This window comes from Rhinolophus sinicus, chromosome 10 (assembly GCF_057876585.1).
Source record: "Rhinolophus sinicus isolate RSI-liver-muscle chromosome 10, RSI-T2T, whole genome shotgun sequence".
NCBI classification, from domain to species: domain Eukaryota; kingdom Metazoa; phylum Chordata; class Mammalia; order Chiroptera; family Rhinolophidae; genus Rhinolophus; species Rhinolophus sinicus.
This window is the reverse complement of record NC_142510.1, coordinates 16,645,647-16,659,028: the sequence shown is the minus strand read 5'-3', so window position 1 is coordinate 16,659,028 and position 13,382 is coordinate 16,645,647. Positions and strand designations below refer to the sequence as shown.

Sequence of the window (13,382 nt, the reverse complement as noted above, 5' to 3'; positions counted from 1 at the left end):
TATAGATAAATACATACTTAAAATGCAACTTAAATTTTATATCCTGCAAAAATAGCCTTAAAAAAAAAAAATGAAGTCAAGCTCAGTATATGATAAAGGGATTGACTAAAATCCCATAGTTAACATCATACTTAATGGGGAAAAACCAAAAACTTTCCCTCTGAGACCATAAACAAGACAAGACTGTCCATTCTCATGACTTCTATAAAACATTGTCCTGAAGGTTCTAGTACAGGTGATAAGTCAACTAAAAGAAAAAAAGCCATCTATATTGGAAAAGAAGAAGTAAAGTGTTTCTGTTTCCAGATTATACAATTTTATATATACAACATCCTAAGGGATTCACACCAAAAGACAAAATGAAGCAAAACAAATAAAGAACCAAACACAATAGTTTCTTAGCTAGGACAACAAAAGCACAAGGAACCAAAGAAAAAATAGATACATTGGACTATTTCAAATTTAAAACTTTTGTACTTCAATAGACACTATAAGAAAATGGAAAGACAATCTACAGAGTGGGAAAAATATTCACAAATCATATATTTGTTAGGGGTCTAGGATTCAGAATACAATGGTGTATCTGCTGTGGAAAACAATTTTGCAGTTACTCAAAAAATTAATACAGTATAGTATTATCACATGACCAAGCAAGTTGACTCTTACTATGTAACAAAAAGAGTTGAAAATATACATCCACAGAAAAACTCTTGTACACAAAGGTTCATAGCAGCATTATTCATATTAGGCCCAAATTAGAAGCAACCCAAGTGTCCACCAGTTGGTGAATGGACAAAATGTAGGATGTTATTCAGCCATAAAAATGAATGCAGCAGTGACACATGTTACACCAAGGATGAGCCTTGAAAGTTTATGCTAAGGTAAAGAAACCAGAAACAAAAAGCCACATAGTGTATGATTCCATTTATATATGAAATGTCCAGAACAGGCAAGTCCATAGAGACAGGGAGTAGGTTAGTGGTTGCCAGGGGCTAGAGCTTTGGAGGGAGAAGAAATGGGGAGTGACTGGTAATGGACATGGGGGTTTTGGGGTGATAAAAATGTCCTCCAGTTAGATAGTGGTGATGGTTGCACAACACTGTGAATATACTGAAAACCACTTAATTGTACACTTTAAAAGAGTGAATTTTATGTGTAAATGAATTTTTAGTTAAAAATTGTTTAAATGAAAGCAAAATAAACATCTTTTCAGACCAAAAAAAAAAAAGCTGATAGAATTTGTCACTAATAGATCTGCATCAAAATATATACTGAGTGAGTTATTCAGGCAAAAGAAAAAGAATCCCAGATGGTACCACAGGAAGAAATGAAGAGCAATAGAGAATATTATAAATATAAATGAATACTAATTGCTTAAAAGAGTAATTATGATAATATCTGACCAAGTTTAAACTACCAAAGCGATGCCATTTACAATAACCTCAAAAAGAATAACATATTTAGGAGTAAACTTAACCAAAGTGATGAAAGACTTATACACTGAAAACGACAAAATATTGCTGAAAGAAATTCAAGAAGACACAAATAAATGGAAAAACATTCCATGTTCATGGATTGGAAGACAATATTTTTTTAATGTCCAAAGCAATCTACTGATTCAATACAATCTTTGTCAAAATCCCACTGGCATTATTTGCAGAAACAGAAAAACAATCTTAAAATTCATATGGAATCTCAAAAAACCCCAAATAACCAAAACAATCTTGAGAAAGAAAAACAAAGCTGGAGGCCTGACACTTCCTGATTTCAACACATATTACCAAGCTGCAGTAATCAAAGTAGAGATTGACATAAAATCTGGCATAAACCAATGAAACAGAATAGAGAACCCAGAAATAAATGCTTATGTGCCTGGTCAAATGATTTTTGACAAGGGTGCCAAGACTATACAATGGGGAAAGGAAGGTCTCTTCAACAAATGGTGCTGGGAATACTGGATAGCCACGTGTCAAAGAATGAAGATGGAATCTTATCTTACATCGTGCACAAAAATTAACTCAAAATGGATTAAAGACTTACATGTAAGACCCGAAACTATAAAACTCCTAAAAGAAAACATAAGAAAAAACTTCATGACATTGGATTTGGCAGTTATTTCTTGGATATGACACTTAAAGCACAAGCAACAAAGCAAATACATATAGAACTACATCAAACTTAAAAACTTTTGTGCAGCAGAGGAAACAACCAACAGAGTGAAAGAGCACCCTACAGAATGATAGGAAATGTTTACAAACCATATATTGGATATATTCAGAATTTATAAAGAACTGCAGCTCAGTAACAAACAAAAACAAAAGCCTAATGGAAAAAAATGGGCAAAAGATTTGAGTAGATATGTGTCCAAGAGAAGCTAAACGAATGGCCAACAGATACGTGAGAAGATGCTCAACGTCACTAGTTATCAGAGAAACGCAAATCAAACCCACAGTGAGTTATTATTTCACACTTGTTAAGATGACTACTAGATTGGTGAGGATGTGGAAAAATTGGATTCCTTGTACCTTGTTGGTGGGCTTGTAAAACGGTGAAATGCTATAGAAAACAGGATGGAGTTTCCTGTTAAAATTAAAAATAGAACTACCATGTATCCAGCAATATCACTTCTGGGTACATAGCCAAAGGAATTGAAAACAAGATCTCAAAGAGATATTTGCACAACCATCTTCATTTCGATACTCTCATTACTCATAATACACCCATTACTGACAATATATTGATGAGAAAGCAATCTAAATTCATTACCTTGTGAAAGGATCAAGAACAGGTGGTATACATACAATAAAATATTAGTTAGCCTTTAAAAAGAAAAAAAAAGTCTGCCAGATGCTACATACAACATGAATAATTTTTGAGGACATTATGCTAAAGGTGAATAAGCCAATCACAAAAGACAAATACTGCATGATTCCACTTATATGACATATCTAAAGTAATCAAACTCATAGAAATAGGAAGTGGAATGGGTATTGCCAGGGGCTGCAGGGAAGGGATATAATGGGGGTTGTTCGGTGGGTATAGCAGTCCAGTTGTGCCTGATGAAAAAGTTTTAAAGATCTGTTGTCTAACAATTTGCATATAGTTCACAATCCTGGACTGTTCTGTATTGTACACTTAAAAATTGTTAAGAAGGGGCCGGCCCGGTGGCTCAGGCGGTTAGAGCTCCGTGCTCCTAACTCCGAAGGCTGATGGTTCGATTCCCACATGGGCCAGTGGGCTCTCAACCACAAGGTTGCCAGTTCAATTCCTCGAGTCCCGCAAGGGATGGTGGGCTCTGCCCCCTGCAACTAAGATTGAACATGGCACTTTGAGCTGAGCTGCCTCCCGGATGGCTCAGTTGTTGGTTGGAGCGCGGGCTCTCAACCACAAGGTTGCCAGTTTAATTCCTCAACTCCCGCAAGGGATGGTGGGCAGCGCCCTCTGCAACTAAAAAATTGAACATGGCACCTTGAGCTGAGCTGCCGCTGAGCTCCCGGATGGCTCAGTTGGTTGGAGTGCGTCCTCGCAACCACAAGGTTGCCGGTTCGACTCCCGCAAGGGATGGTGGGCTGTGCCCCCTGCAACTAGCAATGGCAACTGGACCTGGAGCTGAGCTGCGCCCTCCACAACTAAGACTCAAAGAATAACAACTTGAAGCTGAACAGAACCCTCCACAACTAAGATTGAAAGGACAACAACTTGACTTGGAGAAAAAGTCCTGGAAGTGCACACTGTTCCCCAATAAAGTCCTGTTAAAAAAAAAATTGTTAAGAGGGTAGAAGAATATTTACTGGTTTATGAAGTCCAAGGCTTGGACGTGCTGCTTTCCACCACAAAACGCCTTCTGGGATTAGCAGATGGAGAGATCTACTACACACATTACAAAAGCAAAGGTAGGAAGGCGCCAACTGGTGGTCAGTTGAAGTGGTCTGGGTTTCGCAGCTATTTCTGCTGGAACTCCAGCTTGAAAAAGTGTGTTCACGAAGTTAATAAAGTGTGTGTGGGGGAAATCTATTGTATATACTAAGAACAAATATACTAATCTATTTCTATATACTAAGAACAAACATGAAATTGAAAAAAGATACAATTTACATTAGCATAAATATCAAATACCCAAGAATAACTCGAATGAAAGATGCATAAGAACTCTACACAGAAACCTACAAGATATTTGTACGATACACTTTAAAAAATATAAAGAAATGGAGGGACATACTATGCTCATGGATTGGAAAATTTAATATAGTTGGCCTTCTGTATCTGTGGGTTTTACAAGGGATGGGGGGCTGTGCCCCCTGCAACGAACAACAGCAACTGGACCTGGAGCTGAGCTGCACCCTCTACAACTAAGATTGAAAGGACAACAATTTGACTTTGAAAAGTCCCGCAAGTACACACTTTCCCTAATAAAGTCCTGTTCCCCTTCCCCAATAAAATCTTTAAAAAAAAAAAATCATGTCTTAAAAAAAAAAAAAATTGACAGAAAGCTTAAACAGACCCTTCACGAAAGAAGACATCCAAATGGATAAAAAGCATATTAAAAGGTGTTCAACATCCTTATTCATCAAGAACATGCAAATTTACAGCCCAGTATGTTACCAATATCCATAACGGCTAAAATGAAAAAGACACACTATTCCAAGTGCAGAATAGGATCCGAAGTAACTGGAACTCTCAGTCTTGACACAATTTTCTGGTAGGCGTGTACATTGGTGCACCAGGCTGGAAAAGTTCAGCTGAACAAGAGGCCCAACTATTCCATTTCTAGGTCAGGCGCCCAAGAGGAATGTGTACGTATGTACACACGCAGACACACCAGAGTGTCGTAGCACTATTTACAACCTTCCAAACTGGAAAGAACCCAAGTTCATGGTTTCCCTCTATCGTCTTTCCCTCACTGATGATTCAGGAATGGGGTCTATTTAGTTCCTCAAGTCGGTCATTCAACGTGACCCAGGTGGGGACTGGGGGGTGAAAGTGAAAGGTAGGGTGTGTGGTAAAGTAAAATGACCCGTTTCCCATAGGAACCAAGAAGAAATGGGGTGGGTGAAGAGGGACTCCCCAGAAAGGCCAGAACCAAGAGCCAGCAGGTCACCAGAAGGGGAAGTGTCAAAGACGGAGGGACTTCCCGAAAAGGAACACAGAAGGCAGGGCTCCGAGTCTATCCCTGGTCTTCAAGAATGTTTGCCCACCTGTCCTACTGGTTGGCCTGCCGCCCTGGGTGGCCCCTCCAAACCAGTGCTCATTCCAGCTATGGCATTCTGTGGCTCCCCATTGCTCTTCAGGGAAAACCCCAAATTCCTTAGCCCAGTGTCACGCAGGGTATCATGCGGGTCTCAGCTCCCACTCCCCACATACGAACGCAGGACATGGTGAGGCCAAAAAGGAACACCCACAGAGAAATAGGTAGGGGAGTCAGACCACTATAGTCTCGCTGGCGGCTGGGTTGGAGACACAGGAAGCAGGAGCCACACGATCCACAACCTGCCGTCTGCTTTTCTGCCAACCAACCTCACTTGCTAACTGCAATCTGTAGTGCTAACTGCAATCTGTAGTGCTGACTACAATCTTGCTAGCTTAGCCACAGCAGTTATATCAGTGGCCAATGGCTAACCGGTAACAGCTGACGGCCAACTAGTCACAGCTGATGGCCATCTACTACCCGAGCCAGCACCTTTCCACGTGAGGCCGAGAGCCTGGAACCTGCTCTCTGGGACTCTGTCCCCACACCCAGCATTCAAGACATTTCAGATGTGCCCCCCAGTGTTCATCTTGGACTCCAGACACACCAGCTTCCTGATGGCTCCCCCAGCCCCCCCATTCATGTGGCGTCCACGTCTTTGCACGTGCTGTTTCAGCCACCGGAACTCTCTGCCTACCTTGGCTGTCATCTCCTCTATAAATCTTTGACCTCTCCAAAGAGTATGAGTCACTCCTTCCTTTGGGGTCCATCCCTCCATCAGAGCACACTGCTCATGGTGCTTTCAGCGACATTCTGAGCAACCCCCAGGCAGGCACCGTGTGTTTCTTGGTTTCTGCTGAATCCCCAGTGACTAACCAGTACCTGACACATAGGTGCTCAAAACATTGAGTGACTGAAAGAAAATGCTTTCTACCCTAAGAGAGTTTGAAGCTTAACCTCAATGCTAAAACTTATGTAGACAGACCCTCCAAAGTGAAAGCTGCTTCTTTTTCACTCCTTCTTATTAAATTCAGTGCATTGGGGATCTTTAGAAACTTGATAAGAATAAAAGCACCAATGCTCCAACTCTTTTTTTCCACCTCAGGACCTTTGCACATGCCATTCCCTCTGCCTAGGACACTTTGCCTCGTGCTTCATGTTTTCTCATCCTCAGGTTTTAACTACAATGTTGCCTCCTCAATGAGGCAATCTAGTCTGTCTGAAATGGGTCCCCCTGGAGGTTCTCTGTGCCACATATCCCTTTGTCCGTCTCCTTCACAATTGTAATACTAGGACTCGTTTAGTAAATGTTCCTGTTTTTGTGTTTATGACCTACTCGTATCTCAGTCCTGGAGCAGAAGCCCCCAGACGCTGGGAAATTTCCCTGTGTTGTTCGCCACAGAATCCTCAGCGCATAGAAGGAGGCCTGGGACACAGTAAGTGTTCAAAAAGTAGCTGAAGAAAAATGGGGGATGAATGAAGGAGACTAAGAATTGCTGTGTCCAGTCATACAAGGAGCAGCCCGGAGGCAGCCCCCAAGAGGTCTCGGTTTCCCCATCAGCTTCATCACGGTCCCCAGGAACTTCCCCCCACCCTGGGCAACACCCAGGGTCTGAGCGATCACGTCTGCTGTCATCAGATTAGTAACTTTCAGAGGGGGACAGTGGGCTGCCCAGGGTGAAGCAGCTAGTTCTTGCCTAAGCAGAGCTCTTTGGCTGGGGGAGAACCAGCCTGGTGGCCCTGAATCGGAAAGAAGGCTCTGCCACTCACTCCCAATGAGACCCTTTCTCTGTACACTCCAAAGTTAAATAGTATTCAGTCTCACCCCTTCTCTGGCCTCAGTTTTCCTCATCTGTCAAATGGGGGCAGTGCCCTGTGCCCTGAATTGGCTAAGGGAGTGTGAGGCAGGTGCTGGGAACACTGTAAGTGTTTGGGTAACGTTAGCTGCTTTTTGCTTTTTTGCCAGTGATGAGGGCGGCTTGTGGGTGTCTGAGGACACATGTGCCAGGACTCTGGGCTTATTCCTTAGTCAGTAGGAGCTAACCATGAGGGGGAGGGCCTGTCCCTTCCCAGTCTGTACAACCTCTGAGCCTGTGGAAACGCTCAGTCTCTCACTCTCTCTCTCCCAGGCGGGCCATGAATCCTCATCCATGAAACCTATTTTCACGAAACAACCTTCCCTCCCGGAACTTCTCCCAGCCTGCCTGTGCAATCTCTCCGTGCCCTGCAGTCTCCACCATGCTGGGCAACCTTGCCCAGACTGTACAACCTCTCTCGGCTCCCATAGCCACATCTCACTCCAGCTCCCTTTCCCCCAGCCCAGGAGGGGCTGCTGGTCGGGCAGAGAAAGAAAGGGTGCTTTCAACCACCGCTGCTTGAGGCCACGAGGTGGGGGGGAGGAGGGGGTGGGGCAACCTGCCTTTATTCCTTCCTTGCCCAGAAGGCCCCCAGCAGCCTGCCCCGGCCCTGGACAAAGTAGCCAGAATGTTAATGATTTGTGCTGGAGAAAGTTTGCTGGCCCTGGTCCCGGTTTACAGCATCAGGCAGAGGAGGAAACAAAAGCCCAGAGAAGTCCAGAGCCGTGGCCATTGCTATATGGTGAGGAGGGGCCGTCGCCTGAGGGGGAACCAGGCTGGGACCCTTGCCCCACCTCCTTGGGGACAATTTGCATAACCAGATCCTCCCTAGGGGCTGTGGGACCAGCAGGCTGGCTGGGTCCCTGCTGCAGGTGTCCTGGCCTTTGGGGGCCCTCAGCGGGGCCCCTGCCCACACTCCGTGGAAGGGAATATTCTCAGGTTGTTTCAGAAGTTCCAAGTTTACTCAGAGCTCTCATTTGAGCTGTCATAAAAAGTCCCTTTGGCCGTGTGCCAGGCAGGGAGTGGGGGCGGTGGCACCTGTGAGCCTTGGGGTGGGGGTGGGGCTTCTCCCATCTCCCCTCCCCCACCCCTCAGGTTTGGAGGGCACTGGGGGGCAGGAAAGGGAGAAACATGTGAGGAAGTGCTTGTTCCCCTGTCTTCACAGCTTTTTCTCCTTTGCTTGTAAATGACTCTCTGGATGACCCTAGATAACCCCGCCCCCCATGCGTCTCAGTTTCCCCATCTGGGAAACTGGGGAGTAGAATCCTCCTAAGAGCTGTCCTTCACTGAGGGCTTAGTATATATGCCAGAAGCTATGCCAGATGTCCTAGCTAATAACACGAGACTATTACCAATAATATTGAAAGTCAAACATCGCCACCATTCCTTGTGAGTCACTGCTGTCCGCATTGCACTGGCTCTGTCTGTGCACCACTGCACCCCCAGGGCCAAGGACAGAGCCTGACACACAGTAGGTGCTCCATAAATACCTGTTGAACAAAACCTCACCACGAGTCCGAGACAGGCCTTCTTATTTCCATGTAACAGATGAGAAAACCGAGGCCCACGGCTTATTCAAGGTTACGCGTGTACTAAGTGATGGAGCTGGGACTCAAACCCAGGTCGGGCTGGTTCCAAAGCCCCACGTCCCCATCAGTGGTGTGTTCATAAACCAGACCCAACGCCCCCACCTGACCACCAGGAACTGGCTCCTCTTCCTGGCTGAGGAAGGAAGGATGCCCTTCCTTCCTTGCATTCGTTTCTTTAGCAGGAAACAGGCAGGGAATGTGGTGCCTCTCAAAGCCTCTGGTGGCCTGCTTTCCTCTGTCCACCTCTCTTGAACTGGCCTCCTCTCCAACACGTCCCCACCCACTGCCCATAACCCCCACTCAGCTCCCCTGTCTTCCTCTCTGGATAGGTGCAAGCCTGCACTGCCAAGGGCTCAGCTCTCATCGTGTTTGCCCCCCTCTCCTGGCCCTGGACCTTGGCTACCTAGGGGTCTTAGCTTCCTCCACGCGGGGTTGTAAGGATCCAGACACCCTGCCAGGTGTGGGGAACAGGTGATCAGGGGCTCCCTGCTGGGGTCTGCCCAGCCCCTTTGATCCAATACCCCCTCTTGGGAGGTACCTCAAGACTATGAGTTTTACTTTTATGTTATTCTGTCCAGCAGGTTGTGGCCTCGCTAGCAAACAGACTGGGAATCCAAACCCAGCTCTGAATCTCATGGTCACCGTTGACCTGGGCCAAGGTTCTCCCTACTGAGCCCCAGTCTCCTCCTCTGTGAAATGGGATGAATGAGGCCAGCAACCTCGCCTGGTGGTGTGAGGATTATGGGAGACCCTGAAGTGTTGGAAGCATGCTGAGCGCCTGTGCCAGGAGGCCCAGGACTCAGGGGGCTGAGGGACGTGTCCCAGTACATTCTATCGCTCTTAGAAAGTGGCCCTTCTCCTCCCCAAGCTCCAGCTTCTTCACGATGCAAACTCCCTTCCTGGACAGGCCTCTGGCCAGCAGCTTTCATATTTCTATGCCTTCGAATCCTCACAACCAGCCCCATGAGGATGGAACTGCCTTTGTCCCCATTTTACAGATGAGAGCACCGAGGCTCCACATAGCTAGAAGAAGCACAGAGACTTGCCCAAGCTCACCCAGCTAGGAAATCGCATGGCTGGATTTTGAACCCCCAGATTTTCCCCCACTCCACCATGTATTTCTAAAACCCCCATACTTCCCCTAGGGGATTGTAGCTCCCTCCCAGGAGCAGCCCCTGACTGTGTAATGCCCCCTGCCCTGGGTCCTCAGCTTCCGCTGACCAGCATCTTGCCCTTCCTTCTACAAATCCTAAGTTTCTGCTTCGGGCCTTTACTTCCCCATCTCCTCTGCCAGGACCATGTCTGCCTGTTCCTTCCTTCCCCTCTATTTCACAAGTCAAAATTCAACCCATCTTTCCAGGCCGAGCCTCCGGCACTCTCCCGCATGCCCCTCTCCTCCACACGAGCACACAGAACCAGTCGGCCTCTCACCATCAGCCCACGCCCGGGCTTTCACCAGAAAGATGAGGAGACAGCAGCGACCAAGTCACCTGCTTACCCTGCTACTTATTGGTTGAGTCACCTTAGGAAAATCACTTCTCCTCTCAGAGCCTCAGTTTTTTTGTCTGTGAAATGGGCACACCAGCTTGTTTTGAAGGATCCGATGAAATAAAGGAGCTAAAACACAGACGCTGGCGCCACGTTGATGCCTTTCTCCCACCCCCTAAATCGCCCCCTAGAAGTGTTATACATTCACACCCATGCCAGCCCTGCCCGGCTCAGCTGCCCAGAACCATAGTGACTGTGGAGTCATGCTCAGTCTGGAAGCACCTTTCTCTCCCCAGCCCCTGGCCTTTGGGGGATTAGTTTCATAGACAGCTCACGGGGACATCTTAGCCATGCCCGTGTCCTGAGCCTCCAGCAGACTCACACAAAGGCCCCCAGTCACCCCGAGCTGAGCTGAACAAGAGTCTGTAACCCACCCTGCTGGTCTCACTGTGCCCAGCTGTGATGAGGCTGCAGGAGCCTTCTGTCCCCTCCACCTTGGCCAGGGCGGAGAAGACGCCCCGGCCCCGCCGAGCTCAGTCGCTGGAGCCCAGTTACCTGCTCTTCCAGCTTCTCCCTCAGAAATCCATTCCGTGTGCTCCGAGCAATCCTGTGGCTTCCCACGGGTGGCAGCTGGGCTCAGCGAGGGCTGGGAGGTGAGGGTCTGAGACAACAGTCGGGTTCGGGGTGGGAATTCCACACAGACCGCTCTGAGTCCCCGGGACCCACGGCAGCTGGGTTCCGGGCAGGCAGGCCACACACCAGGAGCCAGCAGGGCACACAGGCAATGGTCAGTCACATCCCACAGAGGTCACACAGAGGCAGCAAACAGTCATTGTGGGGCGGGGAGTGATCCTCTGGGGACGGACAGACAGCAGACAGGGCTGGTCAGGCAGGTAGCCAGACAGGCAGACACACAGAGGGACAGATAGGCGGGCAGATAGGCTGTCAGTCACACTCAGGCAGAAGCAGACAGACATTGGAACACGGAGCCCATCAGTCACTCGGCAGAGAGAGCAGTGGATGCACCAGAGGCAGTGGCTGCCATCCCTGCCCCAGCGCGTGTGCGAGTTGGAAGAGGAGGATGTGGTGAGAGCTCCCCCAGCCCCGCCCCCAGCGCCGCTGGCTCCTCCCCAGACAGAGTGAGAAAGAGGTGGGAGGGGGCCCCGCCCCCTGACAGGGCCCACTGCTCCTCAAAGGTCACCTGCTAGGAATACACTGGGGCGCCAGGGTGACATCATCCCCACAGGCTTCAAGGTCATGACCCATGCGGCAGGCAGGACAGCTGTGAGCCGCTGCTTCTCACAGATGTGGAACGGGAGCTCCCAGGGGTCGGGAAGAGCCATCACTGGACCGGGAAGCCCCTGGGGTCCTGAGAGTCCAACTCTCGGCTCAGAGACGAGACAGAATCCAAGACCAGAGCTTGCTCAAGGTCTCACGGAGACTTGGTGGCAGTGACCCTCTTCCAGAGTTTGCAATCTGGTCTGTTTCACTCAGGCACACTGCCTGCCTAGCCCAGTAGAGGTTGGAGCTGGGGACCCCCTTCTAGACTCCTTGGCCCCCGTTTTCCTTTGAATCCAGCCTCCTGCTGCAGCACTGTGGGAAGTAGGACCCTGTCTCCATGCCCTTGAGAAGACAGTCCCTCGGGCATGTCATATCACCTCTCTGAATGCCCCGCTTTGTCCATCTGGCAAATGGGGACACTGAGCCGGGAGGGGAAGGGTTGCCAAAAACCCATGGGAACTCGGGAGGAAAACAGAGAAAAGAATTCTCAAGAGAGTTTTCATCTTGCTGGCAACCCAGGAGCCCATGAGAGGGTCAGATGTCTCTGACAGACATTTAAGAAGCCAGGGGACAAAATTCAGCAGACTCACGCCCAGGAGCCTCAAAAGAAGAACAAGAGAAATGCTACTGCTGCTGCCACTGTTACTCTCTTCCATTTTGTAGGCACCGAGGTGATCTCATTTTATCCTACAAACCCTGTGAGACAGACAAGATTATTCCCATTTTACAGATGGAGAAACCAAGGCTCAGAGGGCTGAAACGTCACACAAGCTAAGAAGTATCACAGTTGGGGTTTGAACCTGGGTGTATCTGATTCCTAAGCCTGCACCAGGCTGTGGAAATGGGCCCAAACCAGGATGAAAGGTTACCTACCAGGCAGAGGGGGGCTATTTGGTGCTGTTTTGGTGACACAGGTTGGCTCAAGCCGCATGCCATCTCTCCCCAGCTGACTCATTCTTGGGAAACAATTTGCAGCTAACCCACATGACCGCTCCAAAGAAAAAGAGAAAGCATCTTGCTCTTTATTCCTTTTATTATTATTTTCTTCTTTCTCTTGCTGTTTTTGAGGAACTTAATACAAATTCCCCTGTGACCAATTTGAAGGATGTTTGCCCTATGGAAATTCTCTTCCCTACCAAGAAAATATCGGGTGTTCTCGGGAGAACAAATCTTGGAAGAAAGCCAGCTTTTCTTTTACTTTCTTTTGGCCTTCAGGGTGAGTGTTCTGATTCCATCTATCAGATATTGGCAGTGATGGAAAAGTCCAGGGAAGGAACAGTAAAACAGAGCTCATGTTTGCTGAGCGCTGACTCTGTCCCCAGGTTTTAAGGACCTGAGGATGCAGCATCTCCCTCAGAATAATTCAAGAAAATGGTTACCATCATCATCATCGTCATTATCCGTATTTTACAAGTAAGGAAACTGAGGCTCAGCGAGGTTAAGTGACATGTCCAAGGTCACACATCTATCTGGTGAATGGCAGAGTTGGGATTAAACTCAGTCATTTGGGCTCCGGAGCTTACATTCTTGATCACTCACTACTCTGCTTCTGGGCGTATGTCCACCCCAGAATAGTCAGTCCCTCTGCCCTCCCACCTGCCCCCCTGCCTACTTCCCTCCCTCCCCTTCTTCTCTCCACCGACCCCTGCACCCACCTACCCACTCAGCCATTTTATCCACCCACTTGTCCAACCATCATTCTGTCCTTCCTGCCTCCCACCCACCAGTACAGAGCTGGCGCCTGAGTATGTACTAGGGCTACCCCACAGGACAATACACAAGTGACAGCCCTCACGGAGCCTGTGAGGCCACAGGCAAAAAGAAGTAATGGACAAACTAAACAAACAGTACTAAGTGTCATAGGAAACCAGGGAGAGGGCAAGGTAGCGACATTTAGGGGCACACTGGATGATAAGAAGGAGCACCCAACAGTCCGGGAAACTCATTTTATTTTATTTTATTGGGGAATATTGGGGAACAGTG

The 13,382-nt window shown here is 47.9% G+C and overlaps 1 protein-coding gene across 1 annotated transcript in view; it reads right to left on the bottom strand.

The window, feature by feature from the left end:
• The window catches only part of IL21R (interleukin 21 receptor), a 29,278-nt gene extending 18,095 nt beyond the window's left edge, over positions 1–11,183 (bottom strand). Inside the window, exon 1 of the mRNA XM_019718092.3 lies at positions 10,674–11,183. The gene's annotated coding sequence lies outside the window, so the exon portion shown is untranslated. The remainder of the gene's footprint in view (positions 1–10,673) is intronic.
• Positions 11,184–13,382: the final 2,199 nt, after the last annotated feature.